This window comes from Orcinus orca, chromosome 2 (assembly GCF_937001465.1).
Source record: "Orcinus orca chromosome 2, mOrcOrc1.1, whole genome shotgun sequence".
NCBI classification, from domain to species: domain Eukaryota; kingdom Metazoa; phylum Chordata; class Mammalia; order Artiodactyla; family Delphinidae; genus Orcinus; species Orcinus orca.
Window position 1 is genome coordinate 90,495,214 of NC_064560.1, and position 10,138 is coordinate 90,505,351.

Below are 10,138 nucleotides of genomic sequence, written 5' to 3' on the forward strand. Positions count from 1 at the left end.
CAATCACCTGAAAGTGTCCCCGCAAGTCTTCTGAAACCAGTCCTCCAGCTGAGTACCTGAGCAGAACCGGTTTCGGCAGATCCTGAACCGCTGAGACTGCGGAGGGGCGGGGTTAGCGGAGATGGAGGCGGAGGGATCGGCTACGCATCACAATCTCCCTCCACGCCCGGAAGTGCTGGATTCCTGCAGCTGATGATCATGCAATTCAATTAACTAGACGACGTGGTCGCTGTGGTGCGCACACCTGATCTGTGGAAGGTGCCGGAAGAACAGAGAGCAGATCGGATGGCTGCCTTCAAGGAGCCCACTGTTTAGAGCAACAATAATAAAGTAATCCGCAGCTGTAGAGCTCTTTGTGGATCATCATGCTACTTTTATTTACATTTTCTCCTGTAATCCTAAATTAGTGCAACAGTATGAGGAAGGAATTACCATTCTCAGTTTGCTGATGAGTGAACAGACAAAGAGAGGGGCGAGGACCTCCCCCAGATGATACAGTGACAGACCCAAGACTTGAACAGGGTCTTTTTCAGTCAAGCACAGCGCTGTGCTTTGGATCTGTGAATTCCAGGGCCACTCATACCTGCTGCCTTATTTGAGCTTCACACTTGTCTTGGGAGGTGGATGGACAGCTAGTAGTCCTGTTTTCACCCATGAGGAGCTTGAATGACTTACTCGATCTCTTGGGTAGCAGATGTTGTCGCAAGCCTCAGGCATCTCCTTTGTGCGGACCCTTCCTAGTTGTGTTCCCATGTTGGACCTCATGCTTTTGACCACATTGCTCACCTGCCAGGAATGCCCTCCTTATTATTCTGCACTGATCCAAACCCTCCCGGCCTCTCATGGCCCCACCTCCTTGCCAAACCCCTGACAACTCCAACCCCCTGGTTGCCCGTGTTGCATGTGGGTCCAAGTGTCTGGTCTTGTTTTCATGAGCTTCTGGTCAATATAGACGGTGAGCCCACAGGCGTTCTGAGCACTAAGGCATGCCTTCTCTTACCGCGTACCCCTCAGTGAATATTTAATGCCAGTAGGTGCTCAGTGAATATTTAATGCCACCAAGAACAAATTAAGCAAAATAGACCTTCAACCTGCAGCAGAAGAAATTTAAATAGGCTACATGAACGCATTTGCCCTTAGCGAGCTCTCCAGCATCAGAAGTGGTCACATTCCCTGTCTGGGCTGTCTTGGGCAGGTCAGCCTCAAGCAAGACAGGAGGATGGACCTCAAAACCTTTCCAAGGCCCCTCCAGCCCCTGGAAACCGTTAAAGGGCAACTCAGGAACACTAGTCACCCTGCCCCCATGACTGTGACTCATCCATTTTTATCTCTCATGGATATTTAAAATCCCAGATTGTCATCCTCGGCTACCCAGCATGCCTCTTGGCACCTTCCCCACCATCCACCAGCATTGTGGGCTCTGGGAACGAGACAAATACTTAATATCAGCTTAAGCCAAATGTAATTAGGAACATCAATCTGCTGCCCACAACCCACATGACACACTCCCAAAGCAGAAAGAAAATGTTTCTGATTCCTCACATGCTGCTGGCTCACCCCTTCTGTCACTCTCCCCAATCAGAACAGAGGTCTGGAAGAGCTAGGGCCCTCTCAAAGAACTTGGCATTCCCTCTGCAAGTCAAGGGCTTGGCCCCTAGGAGATACTCAGAAATGTGTGCATTTTCTGTGGTGTGAGTGTCTATACCACAATACCTCCCGCCTCCCGGTCCCCTGCGACCTGGCCCATCTTAGTTTGAATTCTCCCCAAAGCAGTGCCTGAGAAAGGAATTGGATGCAGGTGGCTTAATTGGAAGGTGATCCCAGGAAGCAAGAGTGGAAGAGTGAATGGGGTAATTAGTGAGATTGGGAAGGAGGAAAAGCCAACATAAAAATTGGCTTTATATTGTGTGTTCTCAAGGTCACTGCTGGAGCCAAGGGGGCCCACTTCCCTGGAGGCATCTGGGATGTGTCCAGATTGCCTGCCAAGAGTCATTCAGTGGGCATTCATCCACGGGCCCCTCTTCCCCACTGTTTGAGGGCTGCCCCTTATGGCATTACTTCAGCTTGGAGAATGCCCTGGGGCAGAAAGTAGAAAGACACCCCCTCCCCACCAGCTCTTACTTGAGGTGGGATGCTGTTAGTTCAAGTCTGAGCTCTCTTGGACCATCCACTGAGCTATAGGTGAAACTGGAGGGAGGCCGAGGGGTCGTGTTAAAAATTGTGGAATAGGGCTTCCCTGGTGGCGCAGTGGTTGAGAGTCCGCCTGCCGATGCAGAGGACATGGGTTAGTGCCCCGGTCTGGGAAGATCCCACACGCAGTGGAGTGGCTCGGCCCGTGAGCCACGGCCACTGAGCCTGCGCGTCCGGAGCCTGTGCTCCGCAACAGAGAGGCCACAACAGTGAGAGGCCCGCGTACCACACACACACACAAAAAAAAGTGAAATAAATGAGAGTTTGCAGTGGAAGCTCTGGTCTCCTTTAGACTCTTTCATGCCTCAGTGCTGTAAACCATGCTCTGTCCTCAGCCTTGAATACCTTTATACCTCTTTCTCTGCATGGCAAACTCCTATTCATCTTTCAAATCTCAGCTCAGAAGGCACTACCTCTATGTAGCTGTCCTGATACTACCTCCACTGTTGCCTGATTCACACTGTAGTATAATTATCATAATTAAGTATATTTGTCCTGTCTCTTTTGATGGGGCTGTGACCATGTGTTCTGTCTCTTTCTTTTTTTAATCACAAAAAGCAGTTGACACATAGGAGATGCTGGATAACTGCTCAACCAATCCAATAGGGCTGCCACGGGCACCTGTAGCTTCAGCCTTAATAATCCCTTGGCTCAAATCCCAGCATGCCATAGGGAGACATCTTGACATCAGGCTCTGACCCATTCAGTATGTTTGTTTGCCTAGCTTTTTCCCAGGCCCCGTATTGGATGCCACTGTGCAGAGTGAGGAGGGCTTGGTCCTTGCCTGCAAGAAGCTTGTAGTCTCCCAGGAAAGACCCGCAGCTCTGACTACACATCCCAGACCATGGGTGGGAGCTGCACTGTAGCACGGGGCCAGGGGGAGGGAGATTCCCAAAGTTGTGGAGCCCATAGGAGGGAGGTTCTCTTCCAGTCCTCACTGGCTGCCTCGTTCATGCCACCCCCCGACACACATCCATATACCACCTGCCCTCAGGAACTCAGTGTCACGCCCTGCAGATCCTACTGTCCCTCAATTCCTTTCCTTCCTCTCTGTCTCTACTGTTACTGCCCTAGCACAGCAGTGTGTTTTGACTGGTCCTTCTGCCTCCTGCCTTATGCCAAACAATCCATTCTCCACCCAGCAGCTCATGCACCCCTGACCAAACGCACACACATCTGCCTCGTTGAAACCCATCAGGGGTTCCCAGCTGCCTCTGGGATGAGGTCCAAACTGGGTCCTCCGAGACCCTTTCCAACCCCTGCATCTCTGTGTTGTCTCTCTCATCACACTCTTGTCTTTCTCTCCACCTGAGCACCTTCCAGACTCTTCCTCATTCTTTCCTCAGATGTTGCCTCCTCCAGGAAGCCCTCCTACACTGTGACTGGGATGGTTTAGATGCCCAGCCTCTGTGCTACTTTCCATAACTCCCCGAGCCTCCTTCTTTTCTGTACTTCTGCATTCTTTTTTTTGTTGTTGTTGTTTTTAATCATTTCCTGGTTGTGTGTTTGACTTCCTGCTGGAGAACAAGCTGCTTGAGGACAGGGATTGGCTCTTTCTCTTAGTAATTCCATCACACAGCAAGAGCCTTATTCAATACCCTTACCTGCATATAATTCTTCTGGTCTTCATTTCCTTCTTTTTTTTTTTTTTTTTTTGGCGGTACGTGGGCCTCTCACTGTTGTGGCCTCTCCCCTTGCGGGGCACAGGCTCCGGACGCGCAGGCTCAGCGGCCATGGCTCACGGGCCCAGCCGCTCCGCGGCATGTGGGATCTTCCCGGACCGGGGCACGAACCCGTGTCCCCTGCATCAGCAGGCGGACTCTGAACCACTGCGCCACCAGGGAAGCCCCTTTCTTTCTTCTTTATTGTCTCCCCCATGCTCTCTCCCCCTTACCTGTCTCCACTGGTGCATCTACTTTTCCATCTGCTTCAAGTCTGTATGTCTGTGACCTCCCCACACCTCTTCACTAAATCCCTAGTGACTACCTTTCCCACTCTGCCCCCTCCCCTGCTGGCACCCCCTCTGCTGCTCTTCATGTCTGGGTGTGGGGTTCTCCCCTCTCCACCTCCCCTTGGCTTTCATGGTTTCTCTCTTCCTCCTGTCTCTCCTTCAGCTCTATCCTCCCACCACGTCTGCTTGTTTTTGTCCTACAGCCTTTCTCATCTCTGTGTGTGTTTCCCTCTCCCTGTCCCTGTGGCTCTGTCTCTCTCCTCTGTCCCCCTCGCTCTCTTTCTTTGTCCCTCACCCCCTTTCTCCATGGCCTCTGTACAACACACACATGCTGACTCTGGTGTGGGAGAAATGCTGGGCTGCTCTCGGGGTGTCCTCTCTCACCCCATATCTGACAGGTGATGACCGGTGAGCCACCTGGAAGCAGGCAGGTCTGGGGCCTCTGAGAGCTGCATCCTTCACTGGGGATGCCTTCACCTGGGCAGCAGGCTCTTTGCTCTCAATCCACTCTAGGAGCTTGTGCGCATGTGTGTGGGACTGGAGGGATCCGTATGTGTACTGCGCATAGGTGGGGGGTATGGAAATGGATGATGGAGGGAGCCTCGTAACTGGGCTCAGTGAGGGAACCTCGGGGTCAGCGTCCCCAGAGCTCTGCTCTCCCAGCTCTCCCTGGGGCCATGATGGCAAACAGACACATTCACTCACAGGGAGGACAGATGGCTCACCCTGGTAGGGCTCCCTGGCAGAGGCTGCACGTGCGTGCAGCCCAGAGACAGATGTGCTCCAGAAACACTGTGCACTCCCACAGAGTGCAGTGGCTAAGTACCCGGCTCCAGAGCCGTAACGTGTGGGTTCAAACCCCAGCTCCCGCACAATGTCATCAGGACAGTTGTTTGACCTCCTTGTACTCCATCTCCTTTTATTCATCATGAAGATAATAATAACTCTGGCCTCACAGGGCTCTTATGAGGTGTAAATGAGAGAAAGCACTTGGGGCAGTGTATCCAGTCCCTAAATCCTGCTATTACTATGAGAAATCAACAGTGTTCCTTGAACGGAGTTCAATCCTTCAGTCCTCATAATTTTTAAGTCAGGGTGGACTAAACAACTATTTTTTAAAATTTGTAATTAATTTTTAACGTGAGAATACGCATTATAGGGAAGAACATCTTCCCAATCATTATCAGCGTCACTGCCATCATCACCATCACCATCATTACCATCATCATCATTCTGTTAATCTATACAGTACTTATTATGTGCCAAGAACTATTAATACTAATATAAATAGAATATATGTGTATGTGTTGGACTAAACAACTATTATCTTCCCCATTTCTCAGGAAAGGAAGCCGAGGCTGGGAGAGATGACGCAGGTTGCCCAGGCTCACAGCTAACGTGGAGCAGAGTGGGCCCAGGGCCCAGGCCTGACTCCGTCTTTGCTGCACTTTCCACAACCCCAAGGATCTGCCTGAGCATCTTGTGTATTAGGGCCCCTCCAGGGTGGGAGTCGGGAATCTGAGCTCTTGCTCAAGCGTTGCTGCATATAAGCATGTGGTTTACCAAAGCCCCATCTCCCAGCTAAGCCATGGTTCACTCATTTACAGAACGGGATCACAAAAGCCCATCTACTTAAGAACTATAAATTGGCGAACATTATCGTTAACATGAAAAACGTTTGGGAAAAAAAATAAAAGGAAAGAAAAAAGGAAAAAAAGCCTGCCATGCCACCAATAACCAACAGAAGGCGAAAGCAGTCCCTTGTATAGAGCCACTTGGGCCCTGGGAATTTCCAGCCTTTAGATCCTTTGGATCTAAACTTTGATAACACCCACATCAGTGGTTCTCAAAGTGTGGGTCTCAAACCAGCATCAGCTTCACATGCGGGCTTGTTATAAATGCAGATTTGTGAGCCCTGCGCCAAGTTTACTGACTCAGGGTCCAGCAGTAGGTTTAAATAGGTAGGCCCTCCAGGGGATTCTGAGAATCACTGATTTACATCATAAGGTATCGTGAGCACCCCGTCAGATAAATTCTATGTCCCAGGTAATATAGTTGAATTGTAACTTGGCCTTCAATATCTTAACCAGCGGCTTGCAAAATCTTTCCTCTGAGGACAAGATTACAAGTATGGCAGGGGGCAGAAAGGTGACCACAGGTGCCTGAAACAGCTCCAGCAAGGGACTGTAGCTTTGACGCTTCCTGCTTTGGTTGAAATTGTGTGCAAACTTAGTGGCTCCGGGTACTGTCCTGGTTTAGCCCCACTTGCTTCTCTGAGGTTGAACCTGAAGTTACACCCAGAAGTGGATACGGCAAGTATCCTGACAGGCTCGTGGGAGAACAAGGGTGGGGTCTCAGAGCCTGAAAGCAAGGTCTTGGAGATCCACTTAGAGTCTAGCAGCCTCTCCCAGATGCCCCTCAGCCAGACCAGCCCCTAGCAGGGCCCCCCTGGTCCTGCTCACCCCTGGCCCTCTGTGCCTGCCCCCAGGACGGCGCTCCTCCATTCTCCTCCGGGCCGGCCAGATCTGGCTACACTTCAGGGCTCAGCAGAAAGCCGCAGGGATACTCTGTCCCCTCCCTCCACTGCGCTCCCAGAACTTAGCAGCTCTTCCATGTTAAATACCCCGAGGCCTCTGCCATTGCTGCGTCTCAGTCCCTAATTCTTTGTAAAGAGCAGGCTTTGGACCAGATGGTCGCCAAGGCCTTCTCTGCCTGCTCCAAGATGTTCTGAGCTCTAGTTCACAAGAGCAACTCTTATCTCTCTCAGTCAAATCTGCCCTTAGCATGTGCAGGGCCTTGTGTCTGCGGGACGCTTGTTAAAAAACAAAATTCAACTGAGTAAACTTGAAGATCTAATTGGCTTTATTAGGTGATTCATGAATCGGCAGCATCCCATCTTGCAACTAGAAGGGTGCTCCGAGGGGTGGTACAAAATGGAAGGTTTTTATAGAAAGACAGGAGAGGCAATTTACAAAAGAAAAGAGGGGATTATTTTTAGGTCAGGACGTCCTCTTTTTGTAGGGAAGGGACTGGCAAGGGTTTTATCATGCAGATTGCCTCTTTTTCCTCTGGGGCCTGGAGAGGGCCTATGTGACAGATTACCTCATTGTTGGTGACCAGAAAATTCCAGACTGGTTTGTTATGATTACATTTCTGGTGAAGACTGAAGCTGCAATTAGGTTAGGTATTAAATCTAGGTTTGGTATCATGGGCTTTAGCACAAGCGACGCCGTTTGGGGCATGCGGTTTTTCTCTTTAACACCCCTGTCTAGATCAACAATTTGGTTTTTAAATATAATACAAAATTCTTGGCCCTTATGAGGTATTGTGATTTATCAACAAATGGGTAGAGAAAAGGTCTTAACATATTTGTTTATTGTCCAATCAGTGCACATGAAGATTCTTTGTAGGACCCAAGAACCAGCTTTTCCTGTTCAGGTCCAGGAACCATCTCTTCATGTTCTTTATTGTCAAATATGTCATTCCTGGTTAATTTCCTTTCTTCCATCATGAAAAACAAAGTGAGAATGCTGTTATTATGCACAATGCCGTGGCTCACAGGAACCTGTTTGTATCGAAACAACGTGGATGTTTTTGCCTCTGCAGTTTCCTGCTACCCTTACTTAATGCTGGTTGCGGCCTTACTCCTGACCCTGCATCATCCATTGTATTGCCATGAATCCCGGCTTCCAGTGACTCTCTCACAGGGTCAGCTTCACTGGTGATGACCATAAATGCAAGTCTTACCCAATGTGCCGGACAATGAGAAGGATCATTTGTTTTCTGGTCATAAACTGACCATTCAGAATGTTCGGGTGTAAATGACAAACGCTTTAGGCCACAGAAGACCGCAATGGGGTGGGGGATGCCCTGGGTGCTCTTGGAAATTAGCACCAGGGTAAAGGATGCTTGCTGCCACCCTGCCACTCTTGGTGCTGCATAGGCCGGAGGTGACACCACGATCAAAGCACAGATGGGCAAGAGCCACCGCACAGACCCACACACGGGGCTCAAGCCCAAGGGTCAGCAGTGGACTAATGGTAGCCCAGGATCCGGAACTTGTCCTGAGTCTGATGTGAGGATCACTCAGAATCAGCACATCAGCACCATTCCAGTGGCCCAGTCTCTCAGGATCTCAATCCTGCAAAAGCCATATGGCACAAGCCAGGCTGTGGGAGCAACCAGCTCACCAGACCGCTCTCTTAGACCTGGAGCTTGGCCCCAAGGGCTCTAGGACAGCTCCCCGGTGTTTGTGAGTCCTGGGGGTGCTGGTGGAGCGTTATTGCACAAACTCCACGTCTGGGAGAAAGGTCGGAGAATACCCAAGGGAGAGAAATGGGGGCCCCAGGCAGGGTCCAGTCCAGGCTCTCAGGCACCTTGCCTAAATGGCACTGTTGGCCCCAACAGGTCCAGGTACTTGTGTTCTCCTCAGCAAAGCTGGGACAGGCTCAGCTTCCAAGACTTCACTGAACCCCAGGGAAGAACAAAAGGAGAGCTTGAAAGCACCCCTACTTTCCTACTTGGGGTTCCCCAGGCCCTCTGACCAGCCCACTTCGCTTATTCCCAATATTTTAGCCCCTGGTCTCGTCTCAAAGTGAGGATAACAGTTTATGAATCACCACCCAGAAGTTTCCCCTAAAGTCTTACAGTTTCATGATCAAGACCTACAATAGCCCCTAACACATTCTATGGGCCCAGAATTACCCTGATACCAAATCCAGACAAAGACATCACAAGAAAAGGAAACTACAGACCAATATCCCTTATGAATATAGATGGTCTAAGTTCTAAATAATTGCTGTGTTACATGCAGACATTTTGATCCTTCCAACAACCCCATGAAGTTGCACCCATTTTTCAGGTGGGAAAACTAAGGTGCGGAGGCTAAGTGACTTACATGCAGTCATACAGCTTCGAGTGGCTGAGCCAAGATTCAGACTTGTTTCCAACTCCAGCTCCTTCTATCACACCACCCAACCAGCCACCGAGGGAAATAGAAACAGCTGACCCTGCAGGTTTGTCCCTTCGTTTCAGTGTCACCTCTGCAAGACTCCTTGCTCAGGTGACTCACCACAGTAGCCTCTCCCTGCAGGTGAGATGCTTCCCCAAGCCTGCTGTGAAGGGCACAGGCCCCACTGGAAAATGACTCCTTAGCCAAAGAACACACATCAGCCTGCACACTGTGAGAGTTACGTGCGTAGGAATGCAGTGGAGTGGGAGGCAATCTGTCACTACCTTGGCAAGGCCTTTAACGTAACTCTATGTACCTCAGTCTCCTCATCTGCTAAATGGGGGCTAAACTCCAAAACACTGACAACACTGAATGCTGGTGAGGATGTGAGGCCATGGGGACTCTCATTCATTGCTGGGGGGATGCAAAATGGTACAGTCACTTCGGAAGACAGTTTGGCAGGTTCTTATCAAACTAAACCTATCCTCACCATATAACCCAACAACCGCACTCTTTGGTATTTACCCAGAGGAGTTGAAAACACGTCCACACGAAACCCTCCACATGGATGTCTATAGGAGTAGGCAGCTTTATTCATAACTGCCAAAACTTGGAAGCCACCAAGATATCTTTTAGCAGGTGATGGCTAAATAAACTGTGGTGCATCCAGACAATGGAATATTATTCAGCGCTAAGGAAATAAGCTATCAAGTCATAAAAAGACATGGAGGAACCTTAAATGCATATTACAAAGTGAAAGGCGCCAATCTGAGAAGGTTATATACTGTATGATTGCAAGTATATGACATTCTGGAAAAGGCAAAACCATAGAGACAGTAAAAAAATCAGCAGTTGGGGTTAAGGGCAGGGAGGAAGGAATAGGGGGAGCACAGAGGATTTTTAGGGCAGTGAAAGTACCCTGTATGATGCTGTAATGGTGGATACATGTCATTATACGTGTGTCAAAACCCATAGAACATACAACGCCAAGAGTGAACCATAATATAAACTACGGACTTTGGGCCATCATCATGAGTCAAGGCAGG